This window comes from Balaenoptera musculus, chromosome 12, assembly GCF_009873245.2.
Source record: "Balaenoptera musculus isolate JJ_BM4_2016_0621 chromosome 12, mBalMus1.pri.v3, whole genome shotgun sequence".
NCBI lineage: Eukaryota > Metazoa > Chordata > Mammalia > Artiodactyla > Balaenopteridae > Balaenoptera > Balaenoptera musculus.
In genome coordinates this window covers 78,061,290-78,086,471 of record NC_045796.1, presented here as the reverse complement: position 1 = coordinate 78,086,471, position 25,182 = coordinate 78,061,290, and positions in this window count along the sequence as shown.

Genomic DNA, 25,182 nt, shown 5'->3' with positions numbered 1-25,182 from the left:
ACCTTAGGAGGTATTTTGAGAACTCTCTACTTATATTCTTTTATGTTTCAATTATTTTATTTTATTTTAACTCAGATGGAAAGAAGCCCTCAGGGCAGTAACTGAGTCATATTTTGTAAGTTATGAGGCAGAAAAGACACCTCTTGGCAATTCACACAGAACTATATCATCATCATTACGTTGCCTCTAAAGAGCTTGTTGCTTTTAAATAAATAAGAACATGGAGATCCATGTTATTGATGACTATATTTTTATGAAGTTCTCCTCTAGCCCAGGTTTGTCTTTTACAGAGCTTCACACAGTGCTAGAACTCCCTCACCTGAAAGTCCATAGTAAAGTGGTGTAGGGTTATGACTCCCATAGGCTTTATTGACAATATATTCCCTAAAGGGAATTCCTCTAGGTTGTTCAAACAGAAAATAAAATACTAGTTGGACATATTTAGTACAATTGTCTATAATACCTTCTTTTAGTAATTACTTATAGTGACCCTTAAATAACACAGGTGTTAGGAGGGCAGACCCACTGTAAAGTCAAAAATTGTGTATAACTTTATAGTTGGCCCTTTGTATCCACGGTTTCACATCCAAGGATTCAAGTAACCACCGATTATGTAGTACTGTGGTACATATTTACTGAAAAAAATCAGAGTATAAGTGGATTTGCCAGTTCAAACCCGTGTTGTTCAAGGGTCAACTATATTTGCCTTTCCCAATCTCTCAGTAGTTTTACATTTTTATAGATGATATAAACTTTACTATTTAAACTGTATTTTCATATAAAGATAGATTCACTTTTTAGACGTACCCTTTACATTTCATAGTATTGCCTAATTTTTAAATGAATGCCATTGTATCTTACATGATACTCATACAAATTTAAATGTCGAGGGTATACAAAATATTCCTTTTATAAATAGTGATAATGATGATGGGGATGGTAATGATGGTGATGTGATAATGATAATGACAGGAATAAAATATCCAGTTTTGAAAATCTATAAAAATTATTGATGAGTGTTTCTTTCTTAATCTCACAAAGCCTCAGTTCATCTGTAAAAAGGTATAATAATATCTATCTCATTTAATAGTCATGAGAAATAAAAGTTTTATATTTGCTGTTAGGGGCTGAATTGTCCCCCTTCCAAGTTCATATGTTTAAGTCCTCACCCCCAATACCTCAGAATGTGACTGCATTTGGAGATAGGACCTTTATAGAAGTAATTAAATTTAAATGAGTCTGTTAGGGTGGCTCTAATCCAATCTGACTGGTGACCTAATAAGAAGAGGAAATACAAAAAGAGACCAGGGGCATGTGTGCCATGTGAAGAGGCAGCAAGAGGATAGCTGTCTGCAAGCAAGGGGAGAGACCTACAACAAATCTTTCCCTTACAGCTCTGCCGGCACCTTGATCTTGGACTTGTAGCCTCCAGAACTGTGAGAAAATAAATTTCAGTTGCTTAAGCCACTGTGGTATTTTATATTGCTTAAGTCTGTGATATTTTATATGGCAACACTAGCAAATGAATACACATATACATACCAATATGCATATACATTGATGTGTGTATGTGTGTATGCCTAGCAAACATTTGTGGTTGTCATTGATCTTGATTTATATAACCTAAATCCTAGAAAAGTGCTAGGACATAGAAGGTGCTCAAACGTTTATTAATGAATTTATTAATTGTTTCATATATATTAATTCCCTCTTCCTTACTGGATCGTAAGTTCCTCCAGGGCAGCAATACTTTTCTGATTAGAGAAACTGACACAGAATTGAGCAGAGAATGAACACTAATTGATTACAGAATTCTTGTTCCTCCAGTGTAAATCTAATTTGAAAATCATTTTAAGGCAGGCTTATTGAGGTAAAATTTAAGACAGTAAAATTTTCCCCTTTGAAGTACATAGTCAATAAGTTTTGATAAATATAGACAGCCAGCTAACCACCAACATGATCTAAATATAGAAAATTTCCATCATCCCCAAAACTTCCCTTGTGTTTCCTTGGATTCAAACCCCTCCCCTCCTTGCAGCATGGAAGCCATGGATCTAATCTCTTACCTCTTCTTGCTCAATTTCCTATATCTTTGCCTCTTCCAGAATAGTATATGCCTGGAATCACACAGTAAGTAGTCATTCAGACATGACCTCTTTTACTTAGCATACTGCTTTTGGAAATCATTCATCTTGCTGTGTGTATCAGAAGTCTGTTCCTTTTCATTGCTAAGCAGTGTTCTCTGTATAGTTATACCACAATTTGTTTATCCATTCACTAGTTGATGGACATTTGAATTGCTTCCAGAATTTGACAGTTTTGAATAAAACTGCTATAAACAGTCATGTACAGGTCATGGTGTGGGGCATGTGTTGGCATTATTCCTGGGGGGAAATCAAGGAGCAGAATTTCTGAGCTATATGATAAGTGTGTGTTTAGCTTTATTAGAAACTGTCAAACAATTTTCCAGAGGGGTTGTACCATTTTACATTCCGACTGGCAATGTTTTTGAGAATTAGCTTAGCAACTTATGACATTTTCAGTTACTTCACATTTTTGCCAAACCTGATACTGTCATGTTTTGGATAATTTTGGCCACTACAGAATAGTTAAAATATTATCATATTTTGGTTTACTGTGCATTCCTCTGATGTTGCATTCCAATGATACTGAGCATCTTTTCATGTGCTTATTGATGGTCCCTGTGATATTTTCTAGGTGTTCATTCACATCTTTCATACATTTTAATTGGGTTTGTTTTCTTTTTGAGTTCTAAGAGTCCCTTATATATAGTGGATTCAAGTTCTTTACCATAACCGTGTTCTGCTTGTCTTCATATTCCTAAGAGTGTTATCCAAAGCCAAAAACTTTTAATTTTTATATCTAATACCATGTTTTCTTTTATGGTCTGTGATTATTGTCTCCTTTCTAATAAATACTGACCTAAACAAACGTAAAAAATATTTTCACCTATTTTCCTCTAGGCATTTTATAGTTTATATTTAGGTTTATGGTCCATATCAAGTTAATTTTTATATGATATAAGAGGTGAAGTTCCTTCTTTTGCATATGGCTGATCAATTATTCCAACACCATTTATATATAAAAAAAAATTCTTTCCCAATTGAATTACTTTGAGCTCTTTGTTGAAAAACAGTTGATATATATACATATAGTTCTGTACTCTCTATTCTGATCAATTGATCTACTATATTTTTATCCTTACTCCAAACCCACAATGTCTTGATTACTGTAGCTTTCTAATAAGTCTTGAAATCAGGTATCATGAGTTATGCAAATTTGTTTTGATGCATTTGAGATGTTTTAATGCATGTCAACAGTATATATCTCAATTTACTTAGATCTTCTTTCATTTCTTTCACCAGGATTTTGTGTGTTTTAGCACAAATATCTTGCATGAATATTGTTAAATATATTCCTAAAGACGTTTTGTTTTAGTGCATTATAAATGGCATTTTAAAAATTTCAGTATCCTATTGATCACTGATAAATTTTAGAAAATATTGATATTTATATACTGATATATATTGACCTTGCATGTTGTGAGCTCACTAAACTTATTAATGCTAGTAGATTTTAACTGATGCTTTGAAATTTTCTACATAGACAATTATGACATCCGTGAATAGACAGTTTAATTTCTTCCTTTCCTATTTTCATGCCTTCCATTTCTTTATCTAGGCTTCTTGCACTTTCTAGACTTTCCAGTATAATTTCAAATAAAAGTAGTGAGAGCAGGCTTTCTTCCTTTTTATCAGGTCCTACAGGAATTGATTTAGTATTTTACCACTGGGTCTGATGTTAACTGTAATTCTTTTTTTTTTAAATATCCATTGTCACTTTAAGTATGATCTTTTCTAAGTCTGATGCAATATTATATAACAAATGAATATTTGGACTGTGTTAAAATGAAAAACTCTGCACCACAAAGAAAACCATCAACAAAATGAAAAGACAACCTATGGGATGGAAGAAAATATTTTCAAACCACATATCTGATAAGGAGTTGATATCCAAAACATAAAAGGAACTCATGCAACTCAATAGCAAAAACCAAAACAAATAACCAATTAAAAAATAGACAAAGGGCATGATTAGACATTTTTCCAAAGAAGACATACAAATAGCCAACAGGTACATGAAAATTACCTTATCATCATTATCCATGAATAAAATGCAAATCAAAACTACAATGAGATATCTCCTCACGTCTATTAGGATGGCTATTATCAAAAACACATAAGATAACAAATGCTGGTGAGGATGCAGCAGCGTCCTCAAAAAGGGGAAACTTTGTGCACTGTTGGTGAGATGTAAACTGGTACAGGCTCTATGGAAAATAGTGTGGAAGTTTTTCAGTAAGTTAAAAATAGAACTATCATATTATTCCGCAATCCAACTTCTAGGTATATACTCAAAGGAAACAAAACCATTATCTTGAAGAGGTATCTGTACATACCCCCATGTTCATTACAGTTCATTGCTGCAATAGTCACAATAGCCAACATATAGAAACAACCTAAGTGTCTGTCAATTGATAAGTGGATCAAGAAAATGTGGTATACACATACATACACACACACACACACACACACACACACACACTCGAATATTATGCCAACCTTAAATAAAGAAGGAAATCCTGCCACTTGTGACCACATGGATGAAACTGGTGAAACTGGAGGGTATTATACTAAGTGAAATAAGCCAGAGAGAGAAAGACAAATACTGCATAATATCACTTATAGTGGAATCTAGGGAAACAAAAAGTCCAACTCATAGAAACTAAGAATAGAAAAGTGGTTGCCAGAGGTTGGGTGTAGGGGAAATAGGGAAAAGTTGGTAAAACGATACAAACTTTCAGTTATGAGATGAATATGGTCTGAGGATATAATGTGAAACCTGGTGACTATAGTTGATAACGTCATATTGTAAAATTGAAATTTACTAAGAGAGTAGAATTTAATGTTCTCATATCCCCCCCAAAAAATGTAAATATGTGAGGTGATGGATGTGTGAACTCAGTGTGGAAGTCCTTTCACAATGTATACATGTATCATATCTTCACATTGCATACTTTAAATATCTTACATTTTTTTCCATATCTTTATTGGAGTACAAATGCTTTACAATGTTGTGTTAGTTTCTGCTGTACAACAAAGTGAATCAGCTATATGTATATATATATCCCTATATCCCCTCCTTCTTGAGCCTCCCTCCCACCCTCCCTATCCCATCCCTCTAGGTGGTCACAAAGCATCGAGCTGATCTCCCTGTGCTATGCAGCAGCTTCCCACTAGCCATCCATTATACATTTGGTAGTGTATATATGTCAATGCTACTCTCTCACTTCATCCCACCTTACCCTTCCCCACCATGCCCTTAACTCCATTCTCTACGTCTGCATCTTTATTCCTGCCCTGCCACTAGGTTCATCAGTACTGCTTTCTAAAATTCCATATATATGCGTTAGCATGTGGTATTTACAGATGGCCAACAAATACATGAAAAGATGCTCAACATCACTGGAGTAATGTAAATCAAAACCACAGTGAGGTATCACCTCACACTGGTCAGAATGGCCATCATCAAAAAATCTACAAACAATAAATGCTGGAGAGGGTGTGGAGAAAAGGGAACCCTCCTACACTGTTGGTGGGAATGTAAATTGATATACAGCCACTATGGAGAACAGTATGGAGGTTCCTTAAAAAACTAAAAATAAAACATTTTTTTCTGATGTAAGTCTATGGGTAAGAATTATCTCAGAATATTTTTCCTGAAAAATATTTATTTTGGCTTAATTTTTTCAAAAGATTTCTTACTCAATATAAAATTCCTGACTGACAAATTTTTAAACTCTGACTTCTAAAGATGTGATCCCACTGCATTCTATCTTGCATAGTTTTAGACAAGAAATCTGTTGTTTTTAAATCTTTGCTTCTCTGTGTATAATATTTCTTTTTTCTCTGTCATAATTTTTTTAATCTTTGTTTTTTCAGCAGTTTTTTAAAGAATTGTCTAGGTATGTGTGTATGTATTTGCACGTAAACTCGACTGAGTCCTCTGAGCTACTGCATCTGAAATTTGTTGCCTTTCATTAATTTTGTAATCATTTTATCTTTTCAAATACTTTTTTCTCTTTCCCATTATTTCTCTGTCCTTCTGAGATTCAATTTACACTTATATTACACTATCTGATGTTGTCCCACTTGTCTTAGATATTCTGTTTATTTTTTCACACATTTTTTCTTCTATTGGCTTGTTTGAATTACTTCTATTGGTCTTTAAGTTTACTAATTCTTTATTTTGTAACTAGTATGATGATAAGTCTATCAGAATAATTATTCATCTCTGATATCATCTTTTTTTAGTTGTAGTATTTCTATTTGACTTTTTCTTATAGTTCCCTCTCTTTACTCTTTACTACTGTTTACTCTCTTTACTGACTTTTTCATGTATGTTTTACATATCTCTTAGCCGACTAACTATAGTTATTTTAAATTCACATATATCTGGATCTGGTTCTGTTGCTTCTGCTTGTTTATTCCTCTTTTTTGCATGTCAATTATGTTCTTCTGTCAGCCATTAGTGGGGGAGATTGAGCCAACCTAATCATTAGTTGAGTTGGTTTTAGGATTTGTTGTTGCTACAGCTTCCTTCATAACATCACAAACTTCAAGTTCCCCCAGCTGTGGGCTGCTGGTATCTTGTGCTTAGTGTTGAACCTAGATTTCCCAAGGACGTTTCTCAGTGTTCCTGTTCAACCCTTAACATTCAGTAGGACCTGCCTGCCGGAACCACAGAGGTTTTCTCCACAATCTTGCTTTCTCTCATTGGTAAACTACTGTGACTTTTACCTGGTTAAAAACTCATACTGGGAGCAAAGAGGGATAGTTTTCAGTTCTCCTGGTCCAGCCTTATTCTTAGTCAGACACTGCACACTAAGTACTATATACCTGCTCTTTTCCTCATTTCATCCAAACACTTCCTTCAATCAGTGTAGTGTTGATATATGTGCAGCAGGCTGGGTCCAAGCTCCTTGCTCTGTGGCAAATAGCTTTCGTTGCTCCTTCAGTGACAATGTACCTGAGAACCTAATTAGGATGATTTCTTTGTCTTCCCACAAAAGGAGATTACTGTTTCTTTTTACTCAGTGCATAGCTTATAGTGTGAGCCATAGGGCCTTCCTTTTCCTCTCTTAAGAGAAGACAGGTTTTGTTTGTATCCCTCCTCCAGTAGCAGATGACTTGCTTCTACCCTTACCCGATAAACAATGGCTCTTTGCCTGGGTTCTCTCCAAGTTGTCTGAGTCTTCTGTTTCATATAACGGAAAGATTCAAGATGTAGACCAAGTTTTGCACCCATGCACCCCTGAGGGTAGCTCTTTCTTGCCCTGCCCCTAATCTTTCTTGTGGAAGAAATCATCCAGTAGATGCCCATGAAAAAGAAATGGAAAGTGAATGTACACTCCTGTTGAGTCTGGAGTTTCCAGAGGTTCTAAACTTTCATGCTGGCCAAACCCAACCTTTAATAATACATTAAATTTTAACTGTTTTCTTCTTAACTGCTTTTACAGTGGCTGTTTCTTCATCCCATGTTGTGCCAAAGATGAAGCAATTCATTTGTTCCATCTCTTCTCAGAAGGGCCTAACAGTCTTTGGAATTTAGTCTACTGGGGTGCCTTGAGACCTCAGCTCTGATCATTTTTTAAGATGTTATAATCTTGTAGATGAGCCTTTTCTTCTTGTTAAGGTGGGAGTTACATTCTCTTGCAGCTTTTTTATATCCTCACAGCTCCCTACTGAAGTTCTTTTGAAGAGTTTTCAAATATGATTACTTGGTATGCTGAGATAGTTGAATGCAACAGTCAAAAAAAATGGTACCTTTTATGGATAAATTCAATAAATGTATTTTATATAGGTTATTTCCTTGCACTTGAAATTTACAGTTCTATATGTTGTACCTCTAACAATTTATATGAAAAGACCTTTTAAAAATTAAGAACACCCAAATAAGTTTTAAAACTGGTTTTATTTCATCTAGAATATTTTACCTCATAGTTATGCTTCTGGTACAAACTCACCATATTAGAAACTGAGTTTGCATTATGAGAGAACACAAGAGAATCGAGACAACTTTTCTTAATGTAAAAATAATTTACCTAACCCCTAGAGAGCCCTTAATACACCCTGAAATTTACCAGATAGCTAGAAGGAAAATATAGCTTCATACTTCCAAAGTTACAAATAGAAAATAGAATAAACTGCATTGTTATACAATGAGATGTATTTACCTAGAGCACGCATTTAAAAAAAAAAAACTATATCGTTGAAGTAATAGAATTTGACAGGCTGAATGTTAGATCTATAAGCCTACGATACCCATTCACTAGAGAGAGAAACAATGAGAATAGTAAACAGCAAATGTAGCAATGTCTCAATCAAGTGCAAGCCAATGAAAGGAGGAAGTGTTGCATACATATAACAAGGGGCTACTAGTGGCTTGAGAAACTCCAGGAACCCTATGTAGAGAATGTTCTCTTATCAGACTTCCCACTGAGAATGTTCCTATGGGAAAAGCAAAGGCAGGAAAGTACTGCATCTTCTAACATCTCAATGGGAGGACTGAATATTTACTCTCCCAGCTAATCCTTGATGGTGCATCAGGGGGTGATGCAATAAAATATTTTGTTAATTACCAAAAAAGGACAATCTGAGGTACAGATGGACAGAAAATGTTAGATTGTTCAGAAGGCTCTCATTTCCTGGAATTTTTGTTAAAACTTCCAAACACCTGCACATCCACTTTCTAATATAAATTTCAGTAACAAGGCATATAACCACTAATCAGCAACTGTGTTGGTATTATCATGTTGGTAAATTTTCCTAACTCAGTCTTTCTTAAAATATGGTCAGGAGAAGAGAAAATTAATATTCCTCCATTTTCTTTGCCACCTTATGAATTTCAGTAAGATAGAAACCAGCCTTTCCTCGACAAATTTTAGGAAAACCCAGCCTTTCCTCTTTAGTCCATCCTGACAACATGGAAAAAGCCTGAAAAAAGTGAAAACAGTTCCTTCTCTCTTGCCCCAATGACATCACCACAGTCTGCTCACAAGAACATAATGACAAATGGTAAATTGCAAAAGGTAACTAGCCTCTCTCCTACAATTAGCAATCATTACATTGCTTATTGCTCTGCCACTGTGTGTCCTTGGACATAATCTTATCTGTTCAGTTCCATCTTGTAAATAAATGTAGAAAAAAAGTTAGATAAGGGATTACAACCATATAGTCCTATTGACACAGGATGACCCTTTTTACATAAATACAATACAGCCTCAACCTTGATTGATTGCAAGCCTTAAGGGCTTGAGACAAGAATGACCTTGAAAAGGATGGATTTTACTTAGCAGTCTTAAAAGCCACACTTGCACTTCTCAAGCGCTTTGTGTGCTTCTGAGGACTTTCCTCATCAGGTACATTGTCGAATTAGGTACTATACGACGTTTCATGTAAAATGATGGTATCCCTGAGAATAGTAAATATAATATTATTAACCCAATTTGAAACATTTTTAAAAGGCATTTTTATCACTAGACCACTGAATATATGCTATTTTGAGGCAATATTGTTACAAGGAAGAACAAAATCTGACTACATGTTGCGTCTGTTTCTTTTACTTTCTTTGCTTCCCGTTGCTTTGTTGCTTTTGTTCACTAAAAGGATACTGTCTATACATAATGGCCTGCTTCAGGGAACCCTGCTCCTCTGCCTGAATGTTAAATTAAAGTGCCTTTGTTCAGGTAAAAAACATGTTGACCCTGTCCACCTGTGAATGGCCGCAAAAAAGAAGAAATTAACACATCCCCTCCCCAAGGCTGGTCATTCCAGGAGATATCTGCAAGAATTCCTCACCTCCACCCCCTCTCTGTTCTATAAAAGAACTGGGATCCAGACCCCAATACGATGGCCTTTTTGAGATGCTAGCCTGCCATCTTTCCAAATAAAGTCTCTATTCCTTACCTCAGCACCTCAGCACCTGATTTATTGGCCTGTTATGCAGCAAGCAGAGTGAGCTTGGACTGGGTAACAATATCACTCAAGAGACAAAGAGTTTGATTCTATGTTAAATGTCAGCTTAAATTTAAATAATGTTTATACATTTGTGCAACATATATTTCTTTTTCTGAATTTAGGGACAAATTCAGAACAAATGGGATAAAATTGGTGTAGTAAATCCACAATTTTTATACCCTGTTAAATGCACATACATAGTAGCAATCAATAAAATATGAAAAGAGAAAAGCAAAAGAGCAAACAACCTTTAGAAAAAGATAAACTTCTGTAAACTGAAAAAGGAACATAAATACAAAGCAGTGAGGAGAATGAAAACAGAGGCTTGTTGAATCTCGGGTTTGGGAGAAGGTAGTAGTAGACTGAAATTTAGTTATAGATGGTTAATAGAGACCAAAAGAGTCCTTCGTCTGCCTGGAGTCTAATTTAGACTCATTACTTAAAGAAAGAAGCTAAGAACAATTGCTGCTGATGGCTCTCTGTGACTAGGGCTTGTAGGAACATGCGGGCTGTAGAGATGGGAGGATATAAACACAGCCTCATAAACAAGAAATAAACCAGGACTGACTCTGTAAATAGCTGGATCCACGATCTTCGCAAAGTAGAAAAAGCAAAATGATAGACCTATTCTAGATGCTGATTGTGTGGAACATGATTCAGGCCAACCATTAGCCAGAAATCACAAAGGAGTAGGAAGGGAGAGAGCGATGGGGATAGAAAGGAGGAGAGAGAGAGACAGCACGTGAGAGCAAGAGAGAGAGAATCCTTTCTAATCAAAATAAGCTGCAAATAAAAGTTCAGAATTGCTTGAAGAAAAATGTGCACATCAATAAAAAAGCAAACAGAAATCAACACTAGAACATAAAATCACTGCATATGAAGTCAATTCATTCAAGTACTTGATAAACATTTTAAAGTAAATATCTTTAGGGTGCTTCAAATTATAAATTAACATATAAAAGTGATTTAAAAATTAAGAAGAAAATGTTCAACAAAATCAGAGGAAATCTGTATGAAATAAACATAGTGAATGTTAAAAGAATCCACTAGAAATATGCTATAAAAATATAGTCATTGTAATAAACACTCTAGTAGATTGTTAGAATAACAGCCCTCAATGAATCATAACCCCCTCATTCCACACCCTTCTGAAATATGATTTCCCTGCTCCTTCTATTAAGAATTAGTGTCTTAATAGTCTCCCACTTCTTTAATCTGGCCTGGCTCTGAGATTTGCATTGACTAATAGAATATGGCAAAAGTGACATGGTGTGGCTTCCTAAGCTTATCATTAAGGGATCTTGAACTTCTGCTTTCTCTATCATTGAGTGAATCTTTTATCATGTGAAGAAGCCAATTCTGGGCTCTAAAGAGTGAGAGGCCATGTAGAGAAGAATCAGAAAGCTACAGCCAACAGCCAACACCAACTGCCAGACATGGAATTGAGACCAACTTGAAATATTCATCCCAGTGAAGCTTCAGAAGACAAAGCCATATATGAATGATCCCATACAAGATCAGCATAAGAACTGCCTGACAGAGCCGAAACTAAATTAAACCAACAAATAGTTGTTGTTTTAATGCAATTTTGAAGTGGTTTGTTATGCAGAAATTAAGAACTGACACAAAAATTGGCACCTATAAATCAGGTGCTGCCATAACAAAAACCTAAAAGCTTGGCATTGGTTTTGGGACTAAGTGGTGGGTGAACCCTTTAAGACAGTGAAGAAACCATCAGTGTCAAATAGAAAAACATTGAAAACTGTTCTTTGTGGAAAGATGGGGATCAGTGATCCAAAACTACTGGCAAAACTTAAGACTTCAATAGCTGGGAAGATAGAAAGAGAGCTCCATGAACTAATCAATCTGTCCAAGGAGATATCCAGGCAGGATGTTGAAATTGACTATTGGCTTTTTGTGTCTGTCTGTGATAAATATGGAATGAGAGAGACGAGCTAAAGAAAGAACCATTCAGCTGTCAAGTGTAATTTAGAGGAAATATAAACAATCAAGACATGCTGGATTATAAAATAAAACCATTTCATATTTCTAGACTTTTCAGCTATCGTCTCAGAGTAAAGATCAAATCAAGTGTGTGGCTATAAGACCTTTAATTAAGAACACAGAGAGATTTATGGGAGTGCCCAGTAAATCTTCATAGCTAGACGAAAATTTCTAAGAATCTTAAAGATATTATCTCAAAACAACCTCACATAGGGCCCAAAGTAATTAGAGATCTATTTTAAAAGAATCATGGATGTGGCTTTTGGGGCATGGAGCAAATCTCAATTAGATTCATAACCAGTCCAAAATCTTTTTGAGGAAGTTATAACAGGCTCAATTATAGGGAGTAGAGTAGTTCAAAATAAAAAGAAGTCTCTGGGATCCCAAATGTCTATGGTCAGGAAACAGGCCAAGAATGCCTTTCACAGAAAAATCGGGCCTTTGCTATGGTTCATTTCCTTACCCTGGAAAGGGAGGTTCTGACAAGTGCATACAGTTAGATTTCAGAATTGCTATGGTCTAGGGACTGCTCTCTTCCTCATTCTATTTCTCCCCTTTTTAATTAGGTATGTCTATTGTAGTTAATCTGTCCACGTCTTACTACTATGTATGTTGGGTCATAGGTTGTAAATAATTTGTCTTTTTAACTTTACAAGTCTCCAGATCAAGAGTGGCTGACTTGAAGAGTTGCAGCTGGGGAGTCTCATCTATCACCTAATCTGTCACAGATAATGATGCCGTTATGTAAAATTGTGGGACTATTGGGAGGAACTAAGTACATTTTGCATGTGGGAAAAATATGAGCCATTTGGTCTAGGTGGTGGGTACTATAACAGATTGCTTCCATAATGCCCCTCCCCCAAGTCACACTTATCTCCGTCCCCACCCTTTTGAAATATGTCTTTGAAGTTTTTCCCATTAACAGGTAGAATCTAATTGTCTACTACCTTGATTCTGGGCTGGGCTTGTTCTTGCTCTAACCAATAAACTTTGGGGAAAATCGTGTTGTGTAAATTTGTGAAGTCTAGGCTTTAAGAAGCCTTGCAACTTCTGCTTTCAACCTCTTGGAATGTTTCCCTCATCATATGAACAAGCCAAACATAATGTACTGGAGAATGAGATGTTACAAGAATGAGCAACAAGGCAACCATCAGTACCTGGCCAACCATCAGTACCAACTGCCTGACAGGTAAGTGAAGCCATCTTGAAATACACCTCCCAGATGAGTTGATTGTACCTGTGTGAGCAAGTCAAGGCCAGATCAGAAAAAGAATCACCCAGTGGAGCCCAGGCGAAATTGAAGAATCATGAAGAAATAAATGATTGCTTTAATCTAAAGTTTGTTTGCGGGAGAAAGGGAGTGGTTATTATAAGCCATAGATAACTGATACCCATAACTATTAGAAATATTAAAATCTAGCCAACACCCCAAAGAGAATTAGTGAATTAGGACATTCATTCAGAACAAAATGCAAAGTGATTAATAAATTTTTTTAATATTAAAAAGGTATAAGACATAAAGAACACTTTTGAGAGAGGATTAATTGTGACTAATAGGAGTTCTAGAAGAAGAGAATGAAGGGAATAGCAGAGCAGAAACACACAAAGAGATAATTTTTGGGAACCAAGTTATGAGATTGCACTCTGAGTACTAGTGAGATAAATAAGTAGACCCAAATCAGTGCACAGTATAGTGGATCTATAATACAGAAGTATAAAGAAAATGTATTTAAAAGCATCTGAAAGAAAAGCCCCATTACCCACAAAAGAACAGCAAACCAACAACATATTCTTCGCACTTTCACAATAGGTGCTAAACAATAATGAAGTAATATCTTCAAAGTGTAGAAGGAAAATAATTCAGTCTGGGATTTTATATCAACTAAACTATCTTGCAAGAGTTGAAGAAAAATTTTAAAAAAAATTCAGACACACAAATATTAAGAGTTTACCACTCACAGAATATCACCAAGTTAACAAGTAAACCATGTATTTAATTTTTATATAGTTAAACTATCTAGAGGAAAGCATAGATATAAGAACATCAGTGTGCACAGAAATAGATAAAACACATCATAGAATTTGATTAAGAACTAACAAATAAAATAACTAAACTTTGCCATTTCCAAGAGAATATGTTTCATGATGATTTTGCTTATCTCTAGAATGTAAGACTTAGTGCCTGGAACCTATTTAGGTTCAATAAGTATTTATTAAATAAGGAGTTTAGGACCTTGTGTTTGCAAAAAGGATGAAACTATTGAAAATCTCAATTTGGCTGAAAAAAAATTAGCTATGCATTTAAATAATTAAAAATTCTACTGAAAATAAAAATATAGGGCTTCCCTGGTGGCACAGTGGTTAAGAATCCACCTGCCAATGCAGGGGACATGGGTTCGAGCCCTGGTCCAGGAAGACCCCACATGCCGCAAAGCAACTAAGCCCATGCACCACAACTACTGAGCTTGCGCTCTAGAGCCCACGAGCCACAACTGCTGAAGCCCCTGCGCCTAGAGCCTGTGCTCTGCAACAAGAGAAGCCACGGCAATGAGAAGCCCGTGCACCGCAACGAAGAGTAGCCCCCGCTCACCGCTACTAGAGAGAGCCCGTGCACAGCAACAAAGACCCAACACAGCCAAAAATAAAAACAAATAAAAAAAAAATATATATATGTAACTTATAGAGTCCTATAGAGAAGGCAGAAAATGAGGGAGGAAGGATGCAAAAAATGATAGTGAACAGAAACATTAAATTCAGATGGTAGAATTGAATAAAATATATCTATTATCACAATTAATGTAAATATTTTAAACTCAGCTGTTATGTGATAAAGATTATAAGATTGGAGGAAATGAACAACTCACAAAAGACAACTAAAGCAAGCATATAGAAAAGTTGCAAATAAAAGACATGAAAGATGTAACATCAATGTCACTGAAACAGAAATTACTAAGACGGCATTTAAGATAAGAATCATTAGTATTGATATAGCAGTATGTTACTGTAGCAGACATGCATTTCTCAAGATCTGCATGCTTTGCTGCAAGTAGCTCACACCTGCCTTCTTTAGTGGCTCACCTTTGGACACAAGAGCAAATTAACAGAGAATCAGAAGTGCTTGGTGGTCTACGTTGTACCCCAGGGAAGCCCACAGCTAGTGTTCCACAGTTATTGGACTACAAAACTCAGTTCTTTTGCCTCAAGTCAGGATATACTCTGAAGTATAATTTGTGCTCCAGAGTTCACCAAAGGATCAAGAAGTCTGAGATGTCACCAAAATTGTATCCTTTCTGGACTTTTTTCCCTTCCTTTTCCTGTTTCTCCCACACTCTTACCTGTTTTTTTCTGGGAGTTCTTCCATAGTAAATCACTTGCACTTGAATCTTTGGCTCATTATTTACATCTGTAAGAACCTATCCTAAGACAGGTATATAATATTAGTTTAAGAAATAATTAGGAATTTCACTTACGCCTATGATGTGGAAAGTTGGAAAGAGCATTGCTTCCACACTAATAACAAGAAAATGCTGGATAAACTACAAAATTTTAACTTTTTTGAACCTATCAGAGAACTGAGATTCTCAGGGCAACCGACTAGCTTGGAATCCAAGGAAAGACAGGTGCCTCCACGCAGACAGGACACAAACACTGCAACATGCCTGGCAGAGCATGGGAAGAAGAGACACCAGTGCCATACAAGAGGTTAAAAGAATTTATCTATTGTTTTTTAAAGAACGCTCTAAGGTCCAAGTATGGGCTAGCATAAGAGTATAGGATCCCTGGGAGTCACAGACAGCAGGATTCATACTACTTGCAAGCTGTTCGCCGCAGACCTTTGCTGGAGCTCAAGGAAAGAATTCGGGCATGTTTGGATAGAACAGAAACCCTCTCATGGCTGTGCAGGCTTGGATTAGGAGAACATCCACCATTAGAAAAAAGGCATAAATCCCCACTTTTAAAGCTGTCTTCTTCATGGAACAAAAGCCCTAAACTGCTGGGAAGCTGTAACACAAACCACCACTTGAGGGCACACTTGAAGATGAAGCTGGGAAAAGGTAAAAAAAAAAAAAAAAACCTGTATCCCTGGAGTAGGAATAAGAGACTGTCCTGGGGCCAGACCATAATAGGTCTCCTATTACTATGGGAGGGGCAGTAAACTCTCTCCCACCCAAGGTCTAATATAGGTCCATAGCAGAGTTTGCCTTCCCTAGGTAGTGAGGCAGTTTCACTAAGAAAATTCCAACCGTGAGGCCAAGCTAGTCTAAGTTTGAAGCTGGACCAAAATAAAAGAAAACCCCGTGCCCCTTAAAGCCAGGATCACAAACACAAAGTAGTACGTACTAGCAGGCTACCACTGGAAAGAACAAGGACATGGAAGACCTCCTGTCAGGCGAAAGAGCAACAGAGAAGGCTAAAGCTGAGGGTCGATAAGGAATATTAAGAAAAACACAACGCGGTTTTGACCCTAAGGTATTGCCAGAAGAATCTGAAGCTGGTGATACACTGATGGTAACAACTGCAACAGAAAAATCCCAAATCAGCTGAACTCGTGACTAGACTGACCCGAGTCTCCATATTAACAGATTAACAGCCTAGTGGAGAAGACACACACATTTCTATGTAAAACTGCTATAGCTCAGTGTGTACTGTGCTGCCCTTGATGTCCAGAATTCAATAAAAAAAAAATTACAAGACACACAAAAAATGAGAGAAGAGCCCACTGAGATACAGCAATTAAACGAGTTTGACTCAGAAAAGACCCCAGTGTTGCAATTAGGCAATAAATTTAAAGCAACTATGATTAATAGCTTAAAAGTTCTAAGCATAGTTTCCTCACCATCAAAATGAAGATTCAAAAAGTGTCTAATTCACATGGGATTTGTGCAGATTAAATGAGATAATGGTATTCAATGGATATTTAACAAAAATCCCTGACACAGAGTAAGGATTTAGTGAATGATAGTTGCTGTGGTCACTATTATTTAGACACCTAATGAAAGGTTCACTGGTTTTATTCCAAAGGTTCCTGAGCATATCCTGAGGATACGTATAAGCCTTACTTGTGTCCACTCCAAGCTGATCACCACCATGTCTTTGCTTCTTCTGCCTCAGCTCTGGGTTTTTTATCAGGAAGCGGAGATGAAACAGTGGCTGAGCTTCTCTCTCCAGTGTGTTAGTAACTCAGGTATCGGTGACTCTCCCAGTTCTCCATTCATGAACATTGGAAGTCAGTGACTCCACTGTAGTCTGTGTCTTCGTTGTTATCAATGAACTCAAAATTCAATCTTCCATTTCTTATTTCTATTTGTCGCTACCAAAACCCAAAATAGGCTAGATGGCACACATATCAATTTAAAATAGTTGCAGTATACTTTTGAATTATTCCTCTTTACCTTGAAATCTGTATTGCTTTTTTTTTCTGTATTGCTTTTACAAGTAATATTTAATTCAATGTCTATATTCATACACTAATCAGAGAAACCAAATTGCAGTGATTATATATTGTCCCTAAAAACTCAAGATGATCATTCAAAAGACAGAACCTAGAGTAAAGAATCAACTTTCTGCCACCAGTCTTTTCAGATTTTATAGCTCCCTTTTATTTTTATGTTGCTTGGGTTATTTCTCCTGATAGATTCCATGTCTTGAAATATAGTCTTCAATTAATAAAATATATAGGATTTAGGCAACAGAATATGTCCATCTGTACTAACCTTAGATTCTCCTTAATTGTTATAACCAGGCTATATTTACGGTGTAAATATCATTGGCCATTTACTTGTAACCAGCAGAGATAGTATATCTAACATATGGTACCTTCATGGTTGCTGTAGTTCTTTCAAAAGTGATTTATCCATATTAAAGTTAGTGACAAATGCAACATAAAAGTAAGGCTGTGAGGTAACTTTGCATTCCTCAGCTGCCCTGCATGTGATATCTACTATCGGAATCTTGACAGCCAATTGTACTACCACTGAGGACTTATCCGCAGGTACTAATGTTTCCCTAGCTACTCTGCTCTGGTTTCCTCATTAAATTAGGATTACTTTTTAAAAGAAAAAATATTTAAAGAAGGCTAATCACAGAATGTTGATATCATGTAATTCATTCTTTTCATTTTGAGAGGGTAACTGACCTCTGCACATCAGTGGCAAAGCTAGGATTGCAAACCTAGGTCATGTGACTTGAGTCCATTCTTGTGACCACTCTGCTATGCTGTCTCCCAATATTCTCTAGCTGGTCTAACTGTGCCATTAATTGGATGACCTTGAGAAAGCCACATAACTGACATACTTCCTCATATGGAAAAATGGGGATAGTAATAGTGCCTATCTCACAGAGTCATTGTGAGAAGTATATGAGTTAATATTTGAAAGAACTTACAACAGTGATTGCCACATTGTAAGCACTGTAAAGGTGTTGGCTAAAACAACTTCTGTTACTTTAAATACCACCCTGGGGCTATCTTATTAATACCACTTAACATCTTGATAGGAACCTTAAAAAGTGGTGCAAATTATAATTAAATAAAAGAATAATTGTTAGGCTGTAGCTGGGATAAATTAGAACATTTACATGAGATCTCCTTGCAGTTGTGTGATCACTTGCCTGCCAGTGCCAAGTGGGAACACAGCTACTCAAATCCCTTGTGGAAGAAAACACACTCATAACTCAGTGACATGAATTACGATAGCTAGCATTTACTAGGCTCTTACTAGACACATATTAATGTATTAATTTGAATTGCCAGAATAACCCTATGGAATACATACTACTATTATCCCCATTTTAAAGATTAGGAAACTGAGGATCAGAGAAGTAGCTTATGTACTGTGAACACACAGCTAATAACTGGTAGAGCTGAGACAGGAGAATCAGTCATGTCCCGAGCACTTCCCAATTTAGTCAGTCCTCCACACTTCCCCTGCCCCCGAGAGCTAGGATCCTACTGAATAATAAAAATAAAGAGTATATATGAAAAAAAAAATATATATATATATAGTTTCTAAAATGTAGTTTTCTCACTGTCCGGTGGTAACAAACTATGAATGGACAGTTCTACTGGAAGTGATCATGTTCTGAAAGTAACTGAACTTTAGTTCTTCCTCGACTTTCGTGAAAAGACTGAGGTTGCTAGTGACATTGATGTTTCCCCTGGGTATAAGAGAGCTGAGGATGAACACAGCAAGATAAAGAAGTGGGTGTGTAATCTGCAAAAAGTAAAACATCTTATGAAAGTATTAGTCAGTCTTACTGAGACAGGCTGGGATTTTCACTATGATCACTGGCCCCCCATGCATTTTAACATGTAGCAAAGCGTTCACACTCTCCTTGCCACCCAACCACTTCTAAATCCTTCTGCTTCCAGAGTAAGAACTTCATGTTCTGAGAGTAAAGAAGAAACTCCTGAGAGCTTCTAGATCTGGAATTTAGAACATAATTTTCTAGATCAATGACTTGCACATGACTGCAAGCCATAGGGACGCTGAGTGTGTCTGTAGAACGGAGTTGAATGGACTTCTCCAAAAATCCAGGCTATGTCTACCCAGGGAGAGTTTGTGGCCCACATGTTCTTTAAAGTTGGGCAGAATTGATCATGGAGACATAACTCCATTCTATTTTCAGGAGTCAGATATAAAGGATGTGGAGAGAATTTTGTTGTTTTCCCTGATACATCTTCTGTTACACTGGTAACAACAACAACAAAAATGGGGCCTTGGCAAGAACTTCAGGGAGAAATGGTGAGATGGAAAGATGCCAGGATAGGCAGACTTCAATACACTGCTGGTGAGCAAACCTTGGGATGCCATCTCCGTAGTGGGAATAGAAGCATGCTTGAGTTGGAGATTCATCTGCTTACCCCAGATGATTAAAGAGGAATTTCTCTAGTTGGTGAGGGAGATGAGGTAAGAAGGCAGGGCATGCAAGTAGAAAACAGACCCTTAAGCTACCAGGACACTGCCCGCCAGCCTTTGCATGGACAAATGAAAAGCAGAGGTCTGGACATTGTCTTTTTCAGTACACTGACTCAACGAGTGACTCTTTCCAGCTCATAATATGCTAGGCATTGCTGATACATTGGTCAACTAGAAAGATAGTTTCCTTACCCAAGGAGCTGATAGAGTAGAAGGGAATAATTGCACAATTGATTATAATTGTGATGAGTGTACAAAGAAGTGTAGATCATTTTAGGAGCCCATAATGGGAAACCAAACCTTGCTTAGTCGAACAAAACAGAAAGAGGCATTTAAGCTGAGGCCTCAAGGATGGGCAGACTTCAGCTTTGCCATGTGGGGATGACAGGGACAAGCTGAGAGAACATCAGGTAGAGAAAAAAGAGACATAGCCTTGCTGGCTCCCTCATAAGGCTGCATTTATGCTTTAACATGTTCATCTACCTTCTCCCATTCAGAACCAGGTAAGGATTGAGGAAGGCAGAATGATGTGATTAGCTAATATGCTTCCTTTGCTTTTTATGCACTGCCAAAACACTGAACTCTTTCCATTTGATACCTTATTTAATCCAAGCAGCAGCCCTATAATGAAGAGGCTATTTCCATTTTACACATGAGGAAACAAAAGAGCAAAGTGTGTATACTGCATAAACATGATAAAGCCAGGAATTCAAACACAGGTCTCCCTGCCACACACCCTAAAATAAACTTTCCACAACACCTTTCCACATACGTTAGAGGGAAACAGAAACAAAAAAGTAGTACTCAGTAAAAGCAGAAGAAATTATCCTGTGGAAGAGGAATGAGGAGAGGAATGCTCCTTTCTGCCTATTTATAACCTGTCTGCATCCTCAGAAGAACACTGCCAAGGTGTCTATCTGCTGTTAGTGAACAATTCGTAGGGGTTCTTAGATATCAATACCAGGAGGAACCACTGGGAAGCCCATTACAGATGACCAAGGTTTGTTCAGAGTCCAACTCTTCTGTTCCCTGGTAAGGTATCTGCAAATTCAAAACCCAATGTACTTCATTTTCAGCTGAAAGGACATTTTTCCAAGGTAAAATTAAAGGTGATCCTAACTTTTTCTTGAGTCATGTTTTATCATTGCCTCAACAGCCATTTTGTATAAGACAATTTACTTTTCTTCAGGCCCAAAGTTGTTTCTTTATTTGCAAAAAATAAAAGAATATTGTAGGGGAAAAAATTTCACAAAAATCAAAGTAATTCAAGTATAGTGCAAGATTATACCACTAAATTTCAGTGAAAAGAAAGCTTCAAAATTCACTCAAAAATATCATCAGATAGTCACACTGTCAGAAGACTTAACTTCTGTCATATCACTCAGGAACAGAGGACTGATCATTCTCAGAATGCACTATTCAAAGAAAAGAAGCCACAAATCCATTCACTTGTTAAGTGCTGTCAACTCTGTGTTTTAAAACCCATTTCAATCACACAAGAATAAGGCACTTTCTGCATCTTTTAGTGAGTCAAAAGAAAGACAAAAATCAGTACATGTTTTTCACATCAAAAATGTATGTCTTCAATTCTGAGAGAAGACAGAAATAAATTTTTTTAACAGCAATAGTGGCATTAAACTTTAACACCGCTTTTTCACTTTTTCAGTGATCATTTTTTTCTTATGTAGCATATATAATGTTTAGAGTTTATTTCCGCTTTTATTAAGACTTCATAATAAGCTGCCTGGACCTGAGTTCCAAACGCTTCAGAAATTATTGATATGTTAATTGGTTTTCTAAAATTCTCTTAAAAATAGAAATTTCACTTAATTGCCACATATGGCCTTTCCATTAAATATTAATGACTCTTCAGCAGGTAGTGTCTATAAATAAAACCAGATTTCAAAAGCCCTCTGTAATAGGAGAATGAAAATTTGGTAGATTTTACTTACCTGCCACAACTAAAAAAATCAATATATAGTTGAGGAAATGTTATTTTGTTTGGCGAGTGTAGATAAACAAGACATAAGTGCATGTGTGCAGTCAGTGCTAAGAAATAGTGCAAAGAAGAGGAGAAACAAGGTCAGACAATTGTCTCTAGTTCAGAAACTGGGAAAAGACCAATACTTGTAGCTAGATTGGAAGACTTTTCTAAGACTTTTTTTGAGGGAGAGAAGAATACAGGAGCTAAAGTAACTAATCCCCTCACGTGACTGAGGCAGAAACGGAAGGAATGGAGGACCAAGTTTGCACAACTAAGCAGATCAACATAAAACATCTAGCACAAGAGACCTTCAAGATGGTGGAGGAGTAAGACGTGAAGATCACCTTCTTCCCCACAAATACATCAGAAATACATCTACATGTGGAACAACTACTACAGAACACTTACTGAATGCTGGCAGAAGACCTCAGGCTTCCCAAAAGGCAAGAAACTCCCCACGTACCTGGGTAGGGCAAAAGAAAAAAGAGAGACAGAAGAATAGGGACATTACCTGCACTTCTGGGAGGGAGCTGTGAAGGAGGAAAAGTTTCCACACACTAGGAAGCCCCTTCACTGGTGGAGATGGGGGTGGCGGGGGGAAGCTTCGGAGCCATGGAGGAGAGCGCAACCACAGGGGTGCAGAGGGAAAAGAAGAGAGATTCCCATACAGAGGACCAGTGCTGACCAGCACTCACCAGCCCGAGAGGCTTGTCTGCTCACCCGCCAGGACGGGCGGGGATTGGGAGTTGAGGCTCGGGCGTCGGAGGTCAGAACGCAGGGAGAGGACTGGGCTTGGCTGCGTGAACACAGCCTGAAGGGGGCTAGTGCGCCACAGATCTGGGAGAGAGTCTGGGAAAAAGTCTGTTCCTGCCTAAGAGGGAAGAGACCATTGTTTCCTGGTGTGCAAGGAGAGGGGATTCAGAGCACCGCCTAAACAAGCGCCAGAGATGGGCGTGAGCCGCAGTTATCAGCGCGGACCCCAGAGATGGGCATGAGACGCTAAAGCTGCTGCTGCCGCCACCAAGAAGCCTGTGTGCAAGAACAGGTCACTATCCACACCGCCCCTCCCGGGAGCCGGTGCAGCCCGCACCTGTCAGGGTCCCGCGATTCAGGGACAACCTCCCCAGAAGAACAAACAGCACGCCTCAGGCTGTGCAATGTCATGCTGGCCTCTGCCGCCGCAGGCTCACCCCGCATCCCATACAACTCCCTCCCCCGGTCTGAGTGAGCCAGAGCCCCCTAAAGCTGCTACTTTAACCCCGTCCTGTTGGGATTGGGAACAGACGACCTCAGGTGACCTACACAAAGAGGCAGGGCCAAATCCAAAGCTGAACCCCAAGAGCTGTGCAAACAAAGAAGAGAAAGGGATATTTCTCCCAGGAGCCTCAGGCGAAGTGGATTAAATCACCACCATCAACTTGATGTACCCTGCATCTCTGGAATAGCTAAATAGACAATGAATCATCCCAAAATTGAGGCAGTGGACTTTGGGAGCAACTGTAGACTTGGGGTTTGCTTTCTGCATCTAATTTGTTTCTGGTTTTATGTTTATCTTAGTTTAGTATTTACAGTTTATTATCATTGGTAGATTTGTTTATTGATTTGGTTGCTCTCTTCCTTTTTTTTTAATATATAGATATATATATTTTTTCCTTTTTCCTTTTGTGAGTGTGTATGTGTATGCTTCTTTGTGTGATTTTGTCTGTAAAGATTTGATTTTATCATTTGTCCTAGGGCCCTGTCTGTCTACGTTTTCTTTTTTTTTTTTCTTAGTATTGTTTTTAGCACTGGTTCTCATGGGTGGAGTTGTTTATTGGTTTGGTTGCTCTCTTCTTTCTTTCTATTTTTCTTTTTTTTATGACATTAATTTTTTTATTTTTAATAACATATTTTTTATCTTAATAACTTTATTTTATTTTATTATTTTTTTCCTTCTTTCTTTTTTCTCTCTTTTCTTTTGAGCCATGTGGCTGAAAAGGTCTTGGTACTCTGGCTGAGTATCTGTGCCTCTGAGGTGCCTCTGAGGTGCCTCTGAGGTGCCTCTGAGGTGGAAGAGCCGAGTTGAGGACATTGGTCCACCAGAGACCTCCCAGCTCCATGTAATATCAAATGTCAAAAGCTTCCCAGAGATCTCCATCTCAACACTAAGACCCACTCCACTCAACGACCAGCAAGCTACAGTGCTGGACACCCTAGGCCAAACAATTAGCAAGACAGGGACACAACACCACCCATTAGCAGAGAGGCTGCCTAAAATCATAATAAGTTCACAGACACCCCAAAACACACCACCGGACACGGTCCTGCCCACCAGAAAGACAAGATCCAGCCTCATCCACCAGAACACAGGAACCAGTCCCCTCCACCAGGAAGCCTACACAACCCACTGAACCAACCTTAGCCACTGGGGGCAGACACCAAAAACAGGAACTACACACCTGCAGCCTGCAAAAAGGAGACCCCAAACACAGTAAGTTAAGCAAAATGAGAAGACAGAAACACATATCAGATGAAGGAGCAAGCTAAAAACCCACTAGACCAAAAAATGGCGAGGAAATAGGCAGTCTACCAGAAAAAGAATTCAGAGTAATGATAGTAAAGATGATCCAATATCTTGGAATAGAAAGGAGAAAATACAAGAAAAGTTTAACAAAGACCTAGAAGAACTAAAGAGCAAACAATGATGAACAACACAATATATTAAACTTAAAATTCTCTAGAAGGAATCAATAGCAGAATAACTGAGGCAGAAGAACGGATAAGTGACCTGGAAGATAAAAGAGTGGAAATAACTACTGCAGAGCAGAATAAAGAAAAAAGAATGAAAAGAATTGAGGACAGTCTCAGAGACCTATGGGACAACATTAAATGCACCAACATTTGAATTAAAGGGGTCCCAGAAAAGAAGAGAAAAAGAAAAGGACTGAGAAAATATTTGAAGAGATTATAGTTGAAAACTTCCCTAATATGGGAAAGGAAAGAGTAAATCAAGTTCAGGAAGCACAGAGAGTCCCATACAGGATAAATCCAAGGAGAAACATGCCAAGACACATATTAATCAAACTATCAAAGAAAATATTAAAAGCAGCTAGGGAAAAACAACAAATAACATACAAGGGAATCCCCATAAGGTTAACAGCTGATCTTTCAGCAGAAACACTGCAAGCAGGAAGGGAGT